Source organism: Camelus ferus, chromosome 16 (genome assembly GCF_009834535.1).
Source record: "Camelus ferus isolate YT-003-E chromosome 16, BCGSAC_Cfer_1.0, whole genome shotgun sequence".
Classification (NCBI taxonomy): domain Eukaryota; kingdom Metazoa; phylum Chordata; class Mammalia; order Artiodactyla; family Camelidae; genus Camelus; species Camelus ferus.
Genome location: NC_045711.1, coordinates 31,103,918 through 31,125,254, shown reverse-complemented (window position 1 = coordinate 31,125,254; position 21,337 = coordinate 31,103,918). Strand labels below are relative to the sequence as shown.

Below are 21,337 nucleotides of genomic sequence, written 5' to 3'. Positions count from 1 at the left end.
GTCCATCAATTCACTATTCTCTCCACCTTTTTCCTTCCACAGCTACTTCTTTCCTAGTAACGTCATCTGTTTGATATTAAATATCTTTCTGTTATTAGTCCCAGGTGAAGAATGCTGCCACCCTCCCGACTGAGACCAATGGCAGAGAAGACAAGGAGACCAGGGCTCTGGGTGACTGCTGGCACATTATCTCCAACTGGGAGACCTGGGCAAGTCACTGCTCCCCCTTGATCTCAGACCTCAGTGTGCAGGATGGGGTGGCTGCCCACCATGCCGGTGTAGATAAACCACAGGAGCGTGGGAACCCTTGAACTTGCATGCACTCTGTGTAAGCACACCGTGTGCATTTTTCTTAAGTACAGGGTTACAGTCTTCTCCCAATTCGGCAGGAGAACTACAACCAATAAGAGGTTAGTATTACTGACTCAGCTCTCTAGGATCCCATCTGTCTCTAAAATTCTTTAATTCTACAAAAGAATAAATGTCTATGATTCCATGGAAAGCTCAGCCTTCACCTCCCCCGCCCTTCCTTCTCCACTGCACTCAGCCTTGTGAGGTCAGGAGGCTGACGGTCCAGGAAGCCACAGTGGGAGCTTTTTCCCAACTCAGGTTAATTTGCACCCCATCCCAATCCAAGGTCACCTTCCCCACCCACTTCAAGCTCAGACACAGGGTTTCTGCTCCATTAGGTTAAAGCTGAGATGCCCATTTCAACAGGAGACGACAGCGTCACACCAAGGAAGGCTATGAGCAACGAGGAAACAAAGGTCTAGACACCTTGGAACAGAGACAGTTTGGAGGAGGAGCCCAGAGCAACCCCATCAAGGCTGAGCACCGTGGGAGGACGTGCTGAGGTCAAGGGGGTAGCAATCTGCAAAGTCTGCAGAGCAGGCTGTCTGTGCTCTAACAGCCGAACCACTGCATTCTCGAACTTCTGTCCACCTCCGCCCTGCTCCTGGGGATCCTTTTCAACAAGCTGCTACGATGGCTGTGGGGGTCCCATGGAGGGGGCAGACAGGAGTTCAGCTGCGAGCCCACAGCATAGCGGGACCTGGGGGGTCTCTGGGGAGATGCTGAGGATGAGTACAAGAGAAGTGGCAGCAAAGCCGGGGGAGAATCCAGCCTACAACCTCCGTTCTCTGCCAGAAGCTGCCTTCCCAACGACCCTAACCACCCCCAGCCCTGCAGGAAGGTCAAAACGAAGGGCCCCTCTGCTTGTAAGAGGGGTGTCACCAACTCTAGGGGACAGGAGTGCTCCCAGGATGCCAGCTGCTTCCCGGGGCTTGGCCAAGAACCCCTGGCTGCCTCTCCCTTCTTCCTCTCCCCGCGAGTCTTCCCTTCAGTGGGGACAGCCAGCATTAGACCTCATCCGAGCCTGGGACAGGTAATGGACCCTGCCTCCCCGGGCGCTGCACGCGGAAACCTGAACGCTGCCCACACTGCTGCTCCGCTGTGATCCACCAGCTCGAGACACACATCGCACTGCAGTCTGGCGTTTCCCCTGAGTCTGCCCTCCAAACCTACCCTGTGAGGAGGAAAGTGAACCTAGGGCTGTTTTCCTGTTTCACCACGAGACATCCCAATGGGTCTCCACACTGCTCATCGAGCAGGACGTACCTGCTCACCGGCAGACATCAAGGAACTTTCAGCACGCAGGAAGGAACCTTCCCTCCCCTAGCCAAGCACACGGCACTGAAACAGCGAGGGGGCAGACTTCCACCCTGAGTCCAAAGATCGTGGAGATTCTCCGCGCTGTCATCAACTCTTCCCCCTGGGAGAGCTGTACCATGCACTTCGCATCACAGCGGCACTGCGTGAGGCGTGTCATTATGGAGTCAAAACGAGAGATAAGCACGAGGAAGCAAGGAGGAAACTTGCCTGCTCGCAAGTCTTGTGTTTAAAAAAACACAGCTCTACCTCGTAAAGGTCAGAAGTTGAAGCACTAGTGGGTGAAACAGTAACTCAGGGCAACATCTGTGAGACAAGCAGGAATAAGCATCAGAGTCTGAACTGCATATTTTGTTAACCAGCGGCCCAGCACATCCGCTCCGAGGGATTTATTCCAAGACAGTGTCCCGTGTGCACAGACGGACGCGGCCAGAGCCGCAGCCCGGGTGGCGGGTAACGAGCGAGCACGGCCCACGGCCCAGGGCCTGTGCTGAGAGCATCGTGAGCAGCAGCTCTTTATCCCTCTCACCCACCTCCTGAGGCGGCAGTATGACTGCCCCCACTTCGCAGATGGGAAGCCCGAGGACAGCAGGTAAAGCCACTTGTCTCACGTCAAAGGTCGAGCCAGGCCTCAAACCCGGATGGTCTATGGACATCACTGCAGCTTTGTTTGGCAAGGCGACACACAGCCTGTAAGGCCAGCGTTCATCCCTAGGAAGCTGCCGAGTGGACGGGTTACAGCGCACCCACAGGACGCGACACTGCCTGCCGGACAGACTGCTGAGGGGTTGGGGACGTCTGCGTGCGCGTGTGGAACGAGGTCCGGGACCTGCGCTGCTGGGGAGAAAGCAAGTTGCGGGGCTGCAGGACAGTCTGACACAACGTGGGTTAAACACACAGACGGAGAGTAAGGCAGAGCTCAAGCGCAGAGGTCTGACAGGACGCGCAAGAGAACTCGGCCGGGGTTCCACCTGTGCGATGGGCCTGCGACGTGGGAGAGGGAACTTTCGCACTGTGCCCTTCCGTTTCTTTTTTTTTTTTTTTAATCAAGAGTATGTAATCATTTTAATTTTTAAAAGTGTGTTTACACAAAAGATGAGAATTGTTATCAATGACACCAGAGAGGGAAGAACTTTGGGCTTCAAGTTACAGCTATTTTGAGGTGAGGAAAAGGGCGAAGCCTTATAACACAACTGAAATCCCTTGCGTGTGTGTGTCGGACCCAGAACTGGCCAATCCCAGGTTAAAGGTTAAGTTGTGCACCCAACTCCCACAAAGACAGCATAAACACTGCCTTCAGATGTCTCCTGGAGCAAGTCAAAAACAAACCGGGAGCCAGGGAGGGTACAGCTCAAGTGGCAGAGCCATGCGTAGCATGCACGAGGTCCTGGGTCCAACCCCCAGTACCTCCTCTAGAAATAAATGAATAAATAAATGAATAAACCTAATTACCTCCCCCCTCAAAACTTTTTTAAATTAAAAACAAAACAAATCAGAGCAATCTCAATCCTTGAATAGGGCTCTTTCCTGTGTTAAACTCCAGGTTGCTGGGCTGAGGACAAAAAGCATCAAAAGGGTCAGTGAACAACACAAAACAAAGACCAGAAAGGAATGAACGCACAGTTGTCAGGGACAGGCGGGTCCATGCCTTGTCCCCATCAGACAAGATACAACCCAGCTATGGACCTGAATGAGCCCACCTAACCCTAAATAGAATCAAACTGCTACATAATTCAGAAAGACGCTGGACAAGAAATAAGTTTTAAAAGTCAAAGGGGAAGGAAGTTCAAAATCTCAGGTCAGGCACTTACGAACGTCATTTAAGATGTTGGAAGAACCAAAGAGAAAAAGCCACTTTCAAAAACAAATATTTAAATTATCTTAAAATTTGGAATGCTTCCCCCTAGAGAAGAACTAAAACTTAAGGCATATTAGGTGAAAGCATGACAGATGTTTTATTCCAGAAAGGAACAGAACAGAAACCAGAGAGAGGTTGTGTGTGTAGTTATCAGAAAACAGACAAGAACATCCTTGCTTCTTGACAGTGCGTTTCTGAACTCCTGTTCAAGACAAATTACTATGCCATAAGACAGGCTTACCACGGACAGTCATTTAATTGGGGGTTTTATTCCTAATTAACACTTTAAAATCAAGTACTGTAAATCATAACCAAGACCAACAGCCCATCAAAAGGTAGCACTCAGCTATAACCCTGTACAATCATTATAGCAGAAAACTATACTCTAAGTCCTAGAACGTGGGCATAAATTTATTCATTCGTGTTTAATTCATATTTGACTATTCCATTCGCCAAGCAAATATACTCTATGAAACGCTGAAGACTGCTCAGTGTCCCATAAAGCACACAAATCACTCAAAACCAGGAACGTGTAACAGAACCCTAACTTCTAAATACATTTCAACAGTAATTGTTTTGTCAAAAACAATTTTACCTTCTTAGAATTCAACAGGACTTTCCGTAATGCTTTGAGGTTTTTTTTGAAGTCATTTTCAAATTTAAAAGTCTTCCAAGAAAACGGGAACTACTGTAATTAATTTTCTTAGTAAACTTGCTTGAAGTCAAGCATGGGAGTCATTTTATTCATCAAAAATTATTCCCATAAAAACCTTGAGTAGACACAGGTGGTTGTCTAATGACTCCTAATGCGGGTGATGATGACTGTAAAGCCAGAGCGTCTTCCACAAGGTCTGGGAGAAAGTTTCTCCCACAGAACAGAACACTGTGAAAGGCTACTGTCAGAGAAATACCACTTTTTTTTTTTTTTTTTTGGCCTATTGAATTCACAGAAAAAAGTAAGGCTTTTTTTCTGTAACACTAGTGCTTCATGCTGGCAAGAACACGGGCAAGCAGGAAGTCCATTCACTGCTAATGACGCTGAAATTAATACCACGCCTTTGAAAAGCAACTTGGAAATAGCTGCCGAGAACCACTGAAAAAATTCACCCCTTAGGAAAATACGAACACTTGTAAACCCTATCCTGAAGGAAAAACCAGACCTGAAAGAGCCAAACACACAACGTTGTTCATTGTAGTCATTCACAAGAACATCTGAGTGCTCTCAGTACAGGACAGAAATATGGCATGCAGAGTTTGGAAGACGATGGTAACCATTTTAATAAGGATGTGACACTTAAAGATCTAGACACAGAAAACTAGGAACAGCTGACCCTTGAGCAACATGGGGGTAGAGGCACCAAACAACCCTTTCTACGGCTGAAAATCTGCGTATAGCTTAGAGTCGACCCTCCGTGTACGCAGTTCCTTGTATCCAAGGGTTCTGTCAGCTGCAGATGGTGTAGCACCATAGTATTTACTACAGAAAAATCTGAGTAAGTGCATGAAGTTCAAACCCAGTTTGTTCAAAAGTCAACTGTACAGAATTATGTATAATGTGCATATAAATTAACGAAGGGAAACACAGCGACGTAACACAATTAGGAGTGGGATTATGCCTGTGTTGGAGTGGGATTCCTGCAGAATTCCCTAACCTCAGCACTCCTGGCATTTCGGGCTGGCTCACCCTCTGCTGGGGGGGTGGGGGGCTGTCCTGTGTATGTAGGATGTCAAGCGGCACCTCTGTTTTCTACCCATTGGATACCAGTAGCTCCTCCCACACCCCTAGTAATGACAGTCAAAACTGTCTCCAGAGACACAGCCAAATACCCCCTGGGGGCGGGGGGGTGCACAAAATTATCCCTGATGGAGAACCATTAGGTTTCAGCTACTTTCTTCTCTCTCTACCGTCTAGTTTCTGTTTATTACATACATTTTAAAAAACAGAAATGGTACTATGAGAGCAGTATTTAGTGACTTATTAATTCAAAGCTAAAAGCCATTCCCTTTAGTGCATCGCCTCCAGTCAATAAGACTGGGGGGGGGGGGTCCTCTCTCCTCCACCTTCAGCCAGTGGCCTCCTCATCCACAAGCAGGACCCATCCCTCTCACTGCTCTGAAGGTCATGGCTTGGAAGACTATAAGGTTTTTCTCCACCCAAGAAGCTCTCCCAGCATAGCCCTTCCTTGCTTCCCACGCTTTCAAAAAAATCCACATTTAAAAGTTTTTCCGTGACGGAGATGAACAGAGGAAGACAGGAAACAAACGTCACCATCTCTTTCACGACATCCAGGCTTTTGCATCTATGCTCTCGGAGACCCTTATTCCGTACTGAGAAACCACAAAGTGCATCATCACGTCACCGGCACGCATTTCAAAAGGAGCTTCAAATCTTCCCCGAGTTACTATAGAGCTTTACAAAAAAATAACGCAATGGTATTCTGACCACATGCTATCGCTTTTGAGTCAACAGGTCAAAGGAATCACAGAATTTCTTAAAAATGACGGCAAGTCCAACTGTTTCTCAGAATCCAGCAAGCCGAGCAATAAAATGCACAAACTCTAGGACAGTGGGGAGAGTATCACATTTAATTTTAAATGGATGTATTGGCGAACTGGTATCTGTCTTGTTGCTCCATACTAAATAGTTACATCTAACGGTAAATCCCTTTGAATAGCTTGTACAACAAAGTCCAAACTGGCCTCGAGTTACTTTTGCAACCATATTACCCAACCCCTCTTCTTCTCCTCCCTGCAAATTTAAACTTCTTGGCCCTCCTTCTCATGAGGCTTCCTGGTGGTCAACCTTACGTGGCTAAAAGAGGCTGGCTCATCTTCCACAAGCTTCCATCAGATAAACGCATCCCCTCCATGGGGTGCCGACCCAAACATACTCTGTCTGCTCTGCTCAAGTGGGAGCTCCTTGAGGACAGAGGTGGGTGCCCAAGCTCCAAGTGCTGACTTACAGTTGATCTAAAGCCAGCTCCCAAAAGCCCGACAGCTTCTCTAGCAAAGTCACAGCTTCTCATGTTTGGGCTGGGAGAGAAAGAACACCTTCAAAGTGAATACTTTCCTGAGTGTTTTTTTCTTTTTTCTTTTTCTTTTTTTTTTTAATAATAAGGAACAAATGTAAATTCCACACCAGTGGCATGTTTGCCTGTTTGGTTTTGCTTTTAACCATCACTGGCGCCATTCATGAAAACCCTAACAGCACTTCACCAGTTACACTGATGTTAAGGACAAGTAAACTGACATCAGGCCATCCTGCCGCTCAGTTCTACAACTGCTTTTCTGAATCTAGGCCACTGGAACTAAGAGGAAAATACTGTAAAACAATGGAAACATTATTACAACTTAAGTTATAAGAACTGTTTATTATTCCTTTACTGTTGGCAAGAATAATTAACAGAAATTCACCCAATAATTCAAAGATGTTCTATTAGTGTTTCACATTCATGTGAGAAGTACAGGGTATACTGGTGGCCTAACTGTATACTGACAATATTAAAAATGCGGGGAAGGCATAGCTCAGTGGTAGAGCGCATGCTTGGCATGCATGAGGTCCTGGGTTCAATCCCCAGTACCTCCACTTAAAAAAAAAAACCTAATTACCACCTCCCAAAATAAATGTATATTTAATAAATAGTGAGCATTTACTAAGCATCAGGCTCTATTCTAAGCCTTTTAATGCATCAACTTATCTAATCCTCACAACAATCCCAGGAGGTACGTACTATTAATTTCCCCATTAAAAAAAAGGCAATTATCCCCGTACACTGTTGGAGGGAATATAAACTGGTGCAGCCACTGCGGAAAACAGGATGGAGGTTTCTCAAAAAACTAAAAGTCAAACTATTACATGACCCAGCAATTCCAACCAAGGGTACAGATCTGGAGGAAAAAAAAAACAAACTTGAAAAGATACATGCACCCCAATGTTCATAGCAGCACTATTTACAGTTGCCAAGACATGGAAGCAACCTAAATGTCCAACCGCAGATGAGTGGATAAAGAAGTCGTGGCATAGAGGTACAACGGAATACTACTCAGCCATAAAAAAACAAAATCATGCCACCTGCAGCAACATGGATGGACTTGGAGGGCATTACACTAAGAAATAAGTCAGAGAAAGACCAGTACTGTATGATACCACTTATATGTCGAAACTAAGATATTTAAGAAATTAGTGACTAACAAAGCAGACTCAGATATAGAGAACTAGTGGTTACCAGTGGGAAGGGGGAGCGGGTTGGAGGAGTTGGAGACACAAACTAACGGGTGTAAGACAGGTTCAAGAATGTATTTTACAGCATGGAATATAGCCAGTATTTTGTAACAACTGTAAACTGAAAGTAACCTTTAAAACTACATCAAAATCAAATTTTATAGGCCATTATGAGGAACTTGAGTTGATGTGTTCCTTCCTCCCTAATTAAAACTACCGTCTATTTCTACAACTAGATGTGTAAGCATGGGCAAACCACCAAGTCATATACTTCCAAGTTTTTCCCCCATGAAGTCAAACATAATTTTCTTCAATTCCTAGGAAGCAGCCCACATTAGCATTTACATTCTTGTTTTTCTGTGCTTTTTAATTGTTCACTGGGGGCAATGTCAAAACAGTTCCTAAAATGGATCTTGTCTTAGTAGTCAGCTCAATTTCAGGGGAAAAAAAATTAATTTGAGACTGGGGAATTGATTTATTTCTTCAGAACACTAAACCTGTAATTCTGGTATCCTGTGACTTGTCATTTCAACAGGATAGCTGAGCAGCATAATCCTTTTCAGAAGTCAAAGCTTTTTTTTTTAAATCCATTATAATACCTCAATAACCCTAACCAAAGATTACTTTTAATAACACAAGATAGAAAAGCTTCAAAATTTAACTCAAAATGAAGCCTAAGACCTACGTATAACAGCTAATACTGTAAAATTCTTAGGGGGAAAGAAATAGGAATACATCTTCCTGACCTTAGATTTGGCAATGGTAGCTTAGATATGACACCAGAGCCTAAGGGTCAAGAAAAATGCATAAACCAGACATCAAAATTATGTTTGTGATTCAAATGTCACCAACTCAGAGGGAAAAAACAGCTCACAAATGTTTGCAAGACATGTATCTCATAAGGGGCTTGTAGCCAGCGTATTTACGAACTCTTACAAATCAAAGGACAAATAACCTAAGAACCTGAAGAGACATTTCTCCCAAGAGATGGCCAATAAACATGAAAAGATGCTCATCATCATCATTAGTCATTAGAAAAATTAAAATCCGAGCCGTGAGACTACTTCACACCTACTGGGAGGACTAAAGGACAAACAGTAACCAGTGTCCATGGAACCCTTCCGCATCGCTGGTAGGATTCTAAAGTGGAGCGGCTTCCTTGGAAGATATTTTGGCAGTTTCTTGAAATGCTAAACATAGAATTAACATGACCCAGTAATTTTAGCCCCAGGCGTGTCCCCAGGAGAAATAAAAAACACCTGTACGTGAATATTTATAGCGGCATCATGCGTGGCAGTCAAAAAGTGGAAACCACTCAAAATCCACCAATTGATGAATGGTCAGTGAAACGTGGGATCATCCACACAGTGGAATATTACTGAGCCATAAAAAGGAATGAAGTACTGACGCATGTCCCTGATACATGGATGAACCTTGAGAACAGTCTGCTAAGTGAAGGAAACCTGATACTGAAGGTCACATATTACATAACGCCATTTACATCAAGCGTCCAAAATAGGCAGATCCAAAGAGAAAATGGATTCATGATTACCAGGGACTGGAGGGAGTGAAGAATGGGAAGGAACTGCTAACAGGTGTGATGTTTCCCTCTGGAATGATGAAAATGTTCTAAAATTAGGTGCTGTAGATAGCTGTACAATTCTGTGAGTTTATTAAAAACCACTAAACTGTACACTTTAAAGGATGATTCTATGGCATACAAATTATATTCCAGTAAGTCTGTTATTTAAAATTGGCACATGTGGCAGAGAAAAAGAAATCACAACTTTTACATTAAAACATTGGGTAAAACTGTCCATCAATGATTAACTTTCCCTTCTACCCATTCACACCGAGCAGTGACCATCAGTAACAAGAAAGAAGGTGTGATACCTGGGTGCCACATCAGGTACCAGCTCAGACACTGGTAGACCTGGGACAATTCCTATTCCTCAGCCTACATCTTCTCAGAGGCCAGCAGAGCAGGAGGACAGACCATACTCTGAAACTCTGAGGCTCTGAAATCATCATCTTTACCCTTCACAGAATTCGTAACTGCCCAACCTTGAAAGCAACCAAGATGTCCTTCAGTGGGTGAACGTATCAACTGTGGTACATTCAGGCAGTGGATTATTATTCAGCACTGAAAAAAATGAGCTATCAAGCCATGAAGACATGGAGGAATCTTAAATGCACATTAGCAACTGAAAGGTGGGAATCCAAAAAGGCTACCTACTATACGAATCCAACTCTGTGACATTCTGGAAAAGACAAAGCCATGGTGACAGTAAGAAGTTCAGTGGTTTCCAGGGGGTGGAGAAGGTAGGGACCAAAAGGTAGAGAGGATTTTTAGGGCAGTGAAAATACTCTGTTATGATGGGCACACATTACACATTTGTGTAAATCCACAGAACGTACAACCCAAGAGTGAACTGTAATGTGAACTATAGACTTTGGGGATTATGTGTCACTATAGGCTCAGTTTTAACAAACGGACCACTCTGGTGGGGGATGCTGACAATGGGGAGGCTACAGGTGAGGGGGGCAGGGCATGTATGAGAAATCTGTTCCTTCCTCCCAATCCTTCCGCGAGCTTGAACTGCTCTGAAAAAAAATTATAAGTCTTTGGGGGGTGGGGGGGAACATCCTTTACAGGAGATTGAACTCCATCTCTCAACTGGCTTGGTATGTTTCCAGCAACTTCTCTGCCCCCTGTACCATCCAAAACCGGTAGGGGAGTGGGGAGGGGGTTCAACTCACCGTTCCAGGTCCAGGCTGCTCTCCCCACACACACACAGTGAGGTGCCGTGCAGGTTCCACAACCAGAATGGGAGTTCACCAGCAGGCTCCCTATCCGCCCTCTCCCAGACGCCCAGGACTACGCATCAGACCCGCGTGGCTTACCCTGGAGCACAGAATCCAGCAGACCCACCTGCTCCTGTCTGCCACCACCTCCGCTATCTATGCCAGCTTTGCACAAGGCTGAGCTCCTTATTTGTCTGTTCCCTTCCTCCTGTGCCAGAGCTTTAAAAACTGGAGTGTGCATCTGCTACCAGGAGGGTTTGCTCAGATTCCCGGGCCCCAGCCTGGAGATTCTGGCTCAGCAGTTTCCAGCGGGACCTGGGACCTGGCGGTTCCATTGAGCTGAGGCTGCTTGTCCTGGGACTGCACCCTGAGGAAGCAGGATATAGAAGGAACTCAGCAAATCTGTGTAAATAACAGAATATTTGCCAAGGTCATAAGTCATGCTTTACAAGTGCCCCGACACTTCGTGATCCACGACCTCATCTTACCTTCACAACTTAACACACTAGCCAGGCAGGTACCAGGACCCCTGTTCAGAGCTGTCTGAGTAACCCAGGCTTAGAAGGATTAAGCGACACACCAGGTCCCTGTGGTTCCAATGGGCAGGACTAGCCTGAGCGGCCAGGAACTGGGAGATTTCCACCAGAGCTACCTTGAGCCTCCGTATCCTTACGTATCTCTCTTCCCTGCATCTGTGTTCCCCCAGTTTGGCATTTGGTGGACAGCCTGAAGGGTAAAACAAGCACAGAGGAAACACAACTATTTTAAATATGAGAGAAAAGACAACTTCAGGAACTTCCCCACCAAAGGCTTGAATAACACACCACCTCTTAAAGGAACGTGCGTGCCTTACACAGAATGTTCGGAATACGTTTGGATGCTTTTCCCCAAGACTTAAACCAGCTTCATCAAGGAGTCATGAGCTCACAATGCAAAACGCAGACAGGTAAGGAGACCAATCAGGAGCGCCACTGGCTCCGTGTCTGGAAAAGCCACCCATCACTGCACAGCCCCCGAGTCATCATCCGTCTTCAGCCAGCAAGTCAAGCGGAAAAACTGCCTGTTGTGTAAAGCCAGCGCCCTTCAAGTCTGTGGAGACTCGGGTGTTTCCAGGTGACAGGAAATAAATATTCATTAACCAGCCTTAGGTGCTCCTTTCCTCGAATGCCTGTCACCTACAACTGGAATGAATTCCAGCTCTGCCCCGTCTTTCCCTCCATGCCTCGTCCTCCCAGGACCACTCTGCAGAGCACACGGGTAAGAGCATAAACCCTGCCGTTCAGTGGGAAGTGCTCCCATGAAACTGTCACCCAGCTGGAGGCCACAAACCACGCAGAAGGAGGAAGGTTCAGCACAAGAAGAATGAGGCTCACAGGTGCTGGGCACTCAGACACTCAGAACGGCAGCCGTAACGATCTCATGACAGGAGGTCCCCACAGACCCTGGGATCCAGCTCTCCATCAAGGCCAACAAAGACTTGTTTGTTTGCTGGATTAACTCAGGGGGCTGAGGTGCAGAGAGGACTGGAGGTTGGAGGAGGAAATTAGATAGTGGAGGATCCTCTGGGCTGGACTGGTACCATGGTAACAAGGGAGCAAGAGGCCATGCGAACAGCAAAGGAGACCGAGGTGACATCTGCATGACCCCGACAGCAGCAAACCCAGGAGAGGAGCAGCAGGCCTCCAGCAGTCTTAGGAGGACCAAGCCCTCGGCGCTTCTGCAGAAGGGATGTGAAAGCCACACACGGCACTCTGTGCCACTCAGCACAGAGCAGGTGACACGGCAGGCCTGGGGGGCGAGGGAGCTGGGGCCAGCAGTGAGCGCTGCAGGTGGAGGAAGGGTTGGTGGGAAAGCCCCAGGAGGATGTGAAGCACGCTGGGATGCAGCCTCACCCAGGCCACACAGGTGGAGCAAAGCCCTCCCTGGCCCCAGAGACAGACCAGACCCGGCAGCACCCGCCAGGGGAGCACGGTCCCTGTAAGGATCAAGGGCACGCGCCCAATGCAGCAGCGCGAGGCAGGAGCAGGGCCGGCGTCCCCACCGCGGGAGCCTGGCCCCCACACCCTGTCTCTGGAAGTGAAACAGCCAACCAAAGCCACATTGGTCTCCTTGAACGGAGGACTGCTAAGGCCTAGCATTCACAGATTCGATGCTAAAAAACCATTTAGTCCATTTTCTTACCTACATTCAAATGTAGGTACCAAATGTAACAAGCCAAGAGATCATCTGCCCTACACAGGAGGGAAACTGATCATGAGAACAGGAGGGAAGATTTCAATGGCACCTCCTCTGCAAAGGTGAACTGGTTTAGCTTCCGTGTGATGGTCTCACGTAAACCCCTGAATGGCAAAGTAATACCGAGAACCAACCTGAAACGTTTAGAAAGCCATTAGGATTTTGTCAGTTTACATAAGTATTACATTATTAAACTGGTGGTTGGGGGGGAAATGAGAAAATTCAGAGAAGCAGAGAAAATAAAATCACCACTCAAATACTGTGGACATTTTGGCGTAGATCCTCATAAGGCCTTTAAGAAACACTCCTATCGACGTAGGAGCAATATCACACCCATCAAAGCACAAGATCTGTGGTGGCCACTCACGAGGCTGTGTGACCTTGGTTAAGTCCAGTTCCCTCTCTGGACCACATGACCTCCATCAGCAAATAGGGCTAACACTTCAAACTCATAGGTTTAGGGTGAGGATTCAAGGAAATAACCCATTTCAAGTGTCTGCCACACAGTAAGTACTCAGTAAACAGGATCTCTGTTAATAACTGACAATCATGTTCCTTAACCTGCTGTTCCCTTTACCCGTATATCAAATATCCTCCCCATGACGGCAGACTTCCGCTTTTTCAGTTAAGAGCTCTGTATGCTACAGTACATGTGAGCCACAAATCGATCCGCCTCCCTTTGCTGCCCATTTAGATGGTTGCCACCTTGTCCCTGCGATACATAACAGGAGCATCTCGGCTCACCCACCCAATTCACTTCTTAGGGGAACTCTCCAGGTCATTACTGAGAAAGAATATACTTAGTTATGTGGGCTTCGGCCTTTTTTTTTTTTTTAGAGTGAGACTTAATGATTTCAGAACGAGTTAATCACAAAGAATATATCTAATAAAATAAAATGAAGTCACAAGGATTCAGTGAAGAGTCTCAAAGTTTCTTAAATGCTGCATAACCGAGTATCACCTCCCAGCAAAATGTGTGAGCAAATGTTATCCCTGCTTACATTTTAAAGAATCAGTGATTCACAAGTGCCACCCAACCACCTAGGAATTTGGCTCCAAAATGTTCTTAATAAGCAGACTCAGTGGGTCTCTGCCTCTATATGCACCACATGCACATGTATCTTTAAGTGGTTTCCATTACTTCTCTATTTTGCAATTGCCCAGAAGCTGTACGAGCATGCAGGTACACGGGCTGAAAACAGTGTTTCTCCATGTTTGGTCCACAGACCATCTGTGTCAATGCGGACGCCTGGGTCCCACCCAGACTGAGGCAGAATCTCAGATGCTGGGGAGGCACTTTTCAGTGACGCTCCAGGAGGTTCTCGTACACGGGGAAGCACGGCAGGTGCTGCCCTCACGTGATGGTTAGCTGTTGATACCCCGCTACAGCCTCCATCTACATTTTCACCTTTCCAACTGTAGCCTCTGGATTCAGCTTCTTAATCCTGCATTTGTTTTGATACTAAGCATTTCAAAATTGAGTTGCATTTAACAGAAGGTGTTACATGCCTATTATGGGCCAGGCCTTGGACAGGAACTTTCCAGAGGCTGCCTTGTGCCCCAAGGAGAACTTCTAAGGAAAAAAAAAAATCCATCACCTGGGTTTTTAGGCAGTATTACCATATGTCCCAAAGACTTGGGTCACTGGACAGTAATTTTGTTCTACTGTATTATCTGGTGGCCTTTCCAAAGGCAGCACGTGGATCATAGATAAAACAGTTACACTGTTGCTCTGTGGCCAGGCCCCATTCTAAGAACTTTCTATATTGGTTTAATTCCTTCGACAATCCCTACAGAGTTACTGGTATTATCTGCATTTTACAAAGAAAGAGGGAGGTCCATGACTCGCCTGAGATCAAGGTTAGAAGTGGAAGAGGTGGGACTTGAACCTGGGCAGTCTGGACCCAGGGCTGTCCTCTCCACCGGGCTAGACTGCTTGTCTATGGTTCAAAGCCCGTCGCTACTTTCCACTGAGGAAGATCACTTTCAAAAATGGTCTCATGTGGATCTGAACTTCAGGAGAGTCCATCATTTCTCTTCATTCAACTCCACTCAACCTTGTTAGTGACTGCAGGGTGGGGCAGGCAGCTTGGAATCAGGAGATGAGAATTCGGGCTTCAAGGAAGAGGAGGAGGGAATGGCTCCAGTGGTAGAGAGCTTGTTTAGCATGCATGAGGTCCTGGGTTCAATCCCCAGCACCTCCTCCAAAAATAATAAATAAAAAAACCTAACTACTACTGCTCCCCAAAATTGTTTTAAAAATAGTTTTAAAAAAAATTCTGGCTTCATTGCTAATGCTAAGTGATCAACTCTCCATGGGTTTAAAAGGTCATTCTCTTTTGCCAAAGATGGGAGAACTTGGGAGAGAATAATTATAAAAATGATGCATAATCCTACCTTTTATTTACTACTTATATTATTCCCTCCTTCTATAATTGTAAGTTTGTACTTTTTTGTTGGAGACAAATAGAAAATTATTTTTTTCCCCAGAGAATCACTAGGAGACACGCTTAAGGCAACACACAATTTGCACTCTTCTCTATGTCCCTGCCCCTCTATCAGCGCAAACGGTTAACACAGGGGCTGTGAGCTCCAACTCTGGGTCTGAACCCCAGCTTCAGCTGCTTACTCCTCACTTTCAGGCAAATAATTAGCTGCTCTGTGCATCAATATTCTCTATGTAATCGAAATTGGAACCTGGAGTTATTCTAAGGATTACATTCGTCTCTACCAAGTGCCTGCCCCACAGCTGACACCTGGTAAGCGCTCAGTAACTGTTAGCCACCCTGAGTTACCACCCCTGTCACAAGTTCAGCAAGCTAATTTATTCACTGTTTCATCAACTGATGACGTCTGCTGATGGAGATATACAGGGACTGTCCTTACCATCAAGGAGGCTTTGATCAAGCACAGGTGACAAGCAGGGTGACCATATGTCCTGGTCTGTCTGGACAGTCCCAGTTTATGCCTGTTGTCCCAACTTAATTATTAATTGTGCACCTCCCTTCACTGTCAGGGGTGTTCTGGTTTGGATGATAAATTACATGTTCACCTTCATGATAAGACACCAGAAGGAGAAAAACACTTGGCAATGTTTAACAGCAGTGATGTAAACAAGAGTTCTTGGGAGAGGGGTGGAGGGGGAGATGGACAGCAGGAAAGATGCCTGGAGATGGAGGAAGCCCAGGGGGCAGGGACGTGGCCAACTCAAAGGGAGGATGGAGCAGACCGACACTCGGTGAGCTGGCACCCCTCACTCCTGTTCTCTAAGAGTGGACTGTACCACATTCGGTGGAAAAAGTGCAGTGGACTGCTCACGGGTAAATGAGTCCACGGATTTTGCTGGACTATCTGGGGGTGGGGATGGAAACTACGTGGACACTGAGTGAGTACTTCCAGGCCTCCAAGTTAAAAATTTCCAAGTTTATTAATCATTCATCTCAGCACCAGTTGCTTTAATCTGATCACCGTCTAGCCACAGTCAGCCCCTTACTAAGAATGGGAAGGGAAGAAATCACCTGCATGGGTTTCAGTTCAGCTCACAGGTCTTCCCATCTCCCCAAACACGTCTCTTGCTGTTTTAGGCTAGAATCTTGGGACCTAGGACAATCTTCACATGGTCTTCCTCCGTACGTGCAAGGACCTCGTTAGATGGGGCTAGTCACGGAAGCTCCTCAAGGGGCAAAACCTTAGAGGCTCTGTGATACCAAACCTCAGATGGAACCCCCATGTGACGTTTACCTCAGCCTTCGCTTGGGGAGAACGTCTCAACAGGAGCGGAATTATAAACTATTTCCTCAATTAGAGATAAAATACGGCTCTGACCTAATGTCTATCAGCCACCCTTTCACAGCCTGTCAGGCGGAAGGTACCAGTCAAAGAACGATGGGACAGACCAGAAGAGCATGTCTGAGAAGAAAGGGCTCAGAATAAGCTGGCGAAACTCCCTCAATTGACAGATTAGGAAACTGAAACCCAAAGAGAGAGTGAGACTTTCCCTGGGTCAGATGATTCGGGCTGGGCCAGGAAGCAAGACCCAGACTTCTAACCTGCCCCCTCCACTCTAAAACCAACTAAACCAGCCAGGAGGCTCAACACTTTCACAGTACTTTGTATTTACATGGAACCTAACATTTTAAAACATTGTGTTCACGTGTCTGCCCTTCTAGAAAGAGTCACCCTTTCTATCTCTATATTGTGAATGAGAAACACGAAGTAGGTATGCCAAGGGATGCGTTCCAGGCCTAAAGACACTGGAATAGTCAACAAATGAGCCTCGACGGTCAAAACGCCCTGTGAGCTACCATCTGAACCAAGACACATGGAATTCAGCACAAGGCAGGAATTACCAGAACAAGCTTCACTGCCTTAAACACACGTGGCGGGCAGGACAGCTGGGATGCCGTGGCTGGAGTTCTGAGCTCACAACACTGACCCATCAGGACAAGTGCCAAGGATCGTAGCACGGTACCCTAATTTCAGTCACTCACCTACGATGGGGAGCTGCCCCGGGCAGGGCGCTTTATAAACCAGGAACTCACTGCGAGGGGATATCTCTTTAGGGTTTACTAAGCGTGAGCGTCCAGTCAAGTTTATGAAGCGCCTGTTCTGCACAAGGATCTTTCCCATCTCACCTCAATTTATCACCGCACGATTCTGAGCATCGTGTTGCAAATCGGTGTGGTCTCCACTTAGTAAACGGCAACACAGGACGCAGCTCGCACTGAGAACTTGCCGCGCGCCATGAGGCCAGCAAGGGCGCAGCTCAGACCCAAAGCCCATCTTGTGAAACCAAGCACTGGTTTCCTACTACGATGGCTTTTACTTAATCCAGTCAGTCATTTAACCAGGGGAGAAAAATAGACTTTTTTTTTTACCCCACTTCCTACCAAGACTATCTTTTAGAATGACAACAGCTTAACTGACTTTGGAGGACTAAGAGTAGAATTCAGAAAGGCAACAAAAGGGCAAAGCCCCAAATTCTAAGCCTTCAAATTTTAAATTCATTTTCAGCTACTGTTTCAGGTGCGGCCATGGCTTTTACTGGATACGTTCACCACCTCGGGATTTCTAGTTCACAGCCTCTGGCTTCCAGATCGTAATTTTTCACCTGCCCTCCAAGCTTCCATTAAGTCTTTCATACCCCAGCAGCTTTTTCTAAGCTCAGGTTCCAGGCTGAGAAATTCTTGGCCAAGGGCCCAGGCACTTGGGAACAGTGAGTTTCTCTCTTTCTGCTCCCTAACATCGACTTCCCGCAAAGAACACTGGAGCCCTTTTTGTTTCCTTTAAAGAAATCAGAAGTTGTGAACTCAATATGGTCCTGTAAAAAACAAAACAAAAAAACACTCACCACTTCCAAACTGTCTGCAAATTGAGGCCCATTATATGTGCTTTCCCTCTGACACCCTGAAAGCAACGTTTTCAGAAGATTTTAGTTTTGCCCTGACAAAACAATTCTGAAAACAGGGAGGGGAAGAGGGCCACCTGAGCCCATCACTTTGACATGAAAATTATTGTTACATAAAGGCCAACATGGAATAAAAGTCCCCAAAGCGCTTCTCCAATCATTGACTAATTTAGGTAAAGATTTAATTAAAAATTTTTTTTGAGACCGACTTTTGATCTTTCGTGGATGTCTCTGGCTTTGACCCTCAATCATACTCGGTCAACAGTAATTTCTTCAGTCTACAAGAGCTACACGTGAGATTCTGGCCTCAGAGTGTTTTCCCTCCCCTCAAGGAAACCGGCCAACAGGGCCAGCCAGCTTCTGAGACTTTCGTTTTCTCCTCGGTGTAGCTTGCCTACGGGTCATTCATCATCCTTCCCTTTCCCTTCCAGTCCTGCCATCTCACCCCTTCCAGTTCGTGGCTATTATTTAACTTTGACAAACTCCCTACAACTAATTCATATTCTTAATGCCGTTAATGGGACAATTAGCGTCTCTTCCGGATTCACTGTGTGTATGATGCCTGGAGCAAAGAAAACTGCCCAGTCAGCTTCTAACCAGGCTCTGAAAATGAGAACACAAAGGCAATTTATTTTTAATAAGCTAGTCAGGTGCATGTCACCGTGAAAAGCCTAGCAGGGAGAGTTGCTTAAACCGGAAACAGTTTAAGTTTTGCCTCCGAGGACTCTGGCTATACCAAGAGGGGTCTGTTTCAGTTATTGAAAACCTTATAGGACTTTTGGCTTCAAAAGGTTTCCTTCAAGGTTGCATCATGAACAAAAAAGAGCCTCTGCGTTACTATCTAAAAGCTCATCTTTATAATAGTTGTCTTTAACACTATGAATTTTTTAAAAAAGCAGAAATAGAGCTTTCTTTCAGCTAGGAAGATTATGACAATCTGTGGGGATAGTTTAAGGGGCCCATTTATAGCTGCCACAGTCTTAATCATAAAGGCAACTGCCAAAGTACAAAGCATACAGACACGTGTAACAGGTGTCTCCCTACTTCTCTGGCTACTCAGGACAAGATAAATGACCTATTTCAAATGCATTCTGCACGTAAACAGAAGTTACATGAACGTGCGTTACTGTCAACACTCAATTCATAACAAAGAAAAGCCATGGCTCAGATCATGTTAAACAGTGCGCAGCTGATCATTTATGTTAGGCATTGGCCTGAGTTTTATACTTGTGCTTAAATAAGGAAGTGTAAGGTAATCAGGGAGCGTCAGTCGCCCGTAACTGCTTTCGCAGTGGACATACACTGAGTACGATCGATTTTCTGTCAAGGAGAATCATCTTCAGTTTTAGAAGTATTTACTGAGCCTTTGGGATTACGTGAGACTTATTCTAGGTGCCATGAAGTATACGAAGAGAAAAGCAAGCGACAGTAGCCCTCAGGGCAGAGTAAAACCAGCAAGGAGGGGAGCCTAGCGGTTAAGAGCATGAACTCTTGAGTCAAGGGTGTTTATGATACGCAGCCTCCTCCGATGAAACAGGATTAAGTGAGATCATGTACGTCAAGTGCTTAGTCCAGGGGCCTGGGTCATCCGCTCACACCTGCTCCGTTTTCTCCTGTGCATTAGGCTTTAAGAAGCCAGCGAGACGGGTAGACCTTCCTCCCCCGCCCCGTCCCCCCTCTCTTGCAGGGCTACTTAATGCCACGACCTCTTATCCCCACTATCTTGCTCAACAAACACTACACATCCAGCATGATGCTGAATGTGGGGTCTTCCCGCAGAGCCTGCCCTCACTCCCCCCACCAAGCCTCCAGAAAACCCCACTGCAAAGGCATGAGTCTATTCCAGGAGCATCCAGATGCGAAGATAAATACTGCTTTTAAAATGCTGAGTCCCCTCTTCTAATGTTTGGGCTGTGTTTGTTTCTTATACAACTTAAGAGACCTTTGGAGACTCATGAACGTGTACACAACAGAAACCACCGCTTTTTAAATACCTGATACGATCAGATTTTACATTCCTCAGTTCTGAGGGAATCTGCAAGGGAGAAGGCACTTTAAAGGGCTCTGAGCCCCCCATACAGAAGGGACGGAAGGTCGTGTGGTCTAAAATCCGAAGAGGTCTGCCGAAGACCATGACGGGGCTGAAAAGTAGACATGAGAAGACAGAAAAATCACTGGCTGAGTGAAGAGGTTAACCATGCACAAAAGGCAGTCAGCAGCCCCGGAGAAGGAGGAACTCCCAAATGCGAGGGGAGGAAGGGATGATGCCCCCTTGTCACGTGACAGGCTCGGCAGGAGGCAAACCCTCCCTGCTCCCACGTTTCCTATACTTCTTGCTCTTCTAGGAGATCAGCATCTTCCAGCCTCTATGCCTCCACCTTCTGCTCGCTGTTCCCTCTCCTGCAACGCCCCTCTCCTTACACAGCTGCTTATTTAAAGTTCAAGTCATACCTCCTCCTCTTTGGGCTCCAAACCACTTTGGTTTTGGCCCCTCTGGTGACGTGCACCATGATTTCCCTTTTGGGCTGTAGGTCATTCCCTCGCCAGTTACTCCCATGGAATTCTCTAAGCAGCCCATCCCTCGCTTGTCCACGTCAGCACCTCTCCCTGCGCCTGGCCCAGCGCACAGCACATCAAAGATGCTCCTTAATTTACTGCGAAACTGAACTGGCTTTATTTGAACAGTGCTCCTTAATGAGTTTCCTTGTAACAAACACTATAAATTCACTAAATTATAGACAGTTTGCCTCATTAAGTTGTGACATTACTTATGGAATGTGAGGGGATCTTTTACATTCAGATAGCTTAAAAAAAAACACAAGTAGAAAGGGCATGCCACGGCTTCATTTTTCTGATTTCCCACCATTATTGCTCGTTCTTCTAAGATTTGTTCCATGCACTTGTCATGGGAAAAGACTGCCCCATGTAATGGGAACTGGTAAAATACAAGGGGTGCTGAGCAAAACACCAGCCAGCAGCCGTGCATTGCTTACCACACCCCTTGGACTAGCTTAGCTGGTGCTGAATTCTGCAATGCCTTTTAATCTAAATGTTCATATCTGCAGAAACAAAACGAGTCTCAGTGTAACTGAAAGAACACAACTGCTGGGCACATCTAGACTGTCACCTACAGATCAGGTTT

General features: G+C 46.3%; 1 protein-coding gene and 1 non-coding gene across 4 annotated transcripts in view; one reads left to right on the top strand and one right to left on the bottom strand.

The window, feature by feature from the left end:
• The window catches only part of PRKCA (protein kinase C alpha), a 361,121-nt gene that overhangs the window by 294,382 nt on the left and 45,402 nt on the right, over positions 1–21,337 (bottom strand). The window lies entirely within an intron of this gene.
• TRNAA-GGC lies at positions 7,041–7,112 on the top strand. The gene has a single exon. It is a non-coding gene; the product is annotated as a tRNA-Ala (tRNA).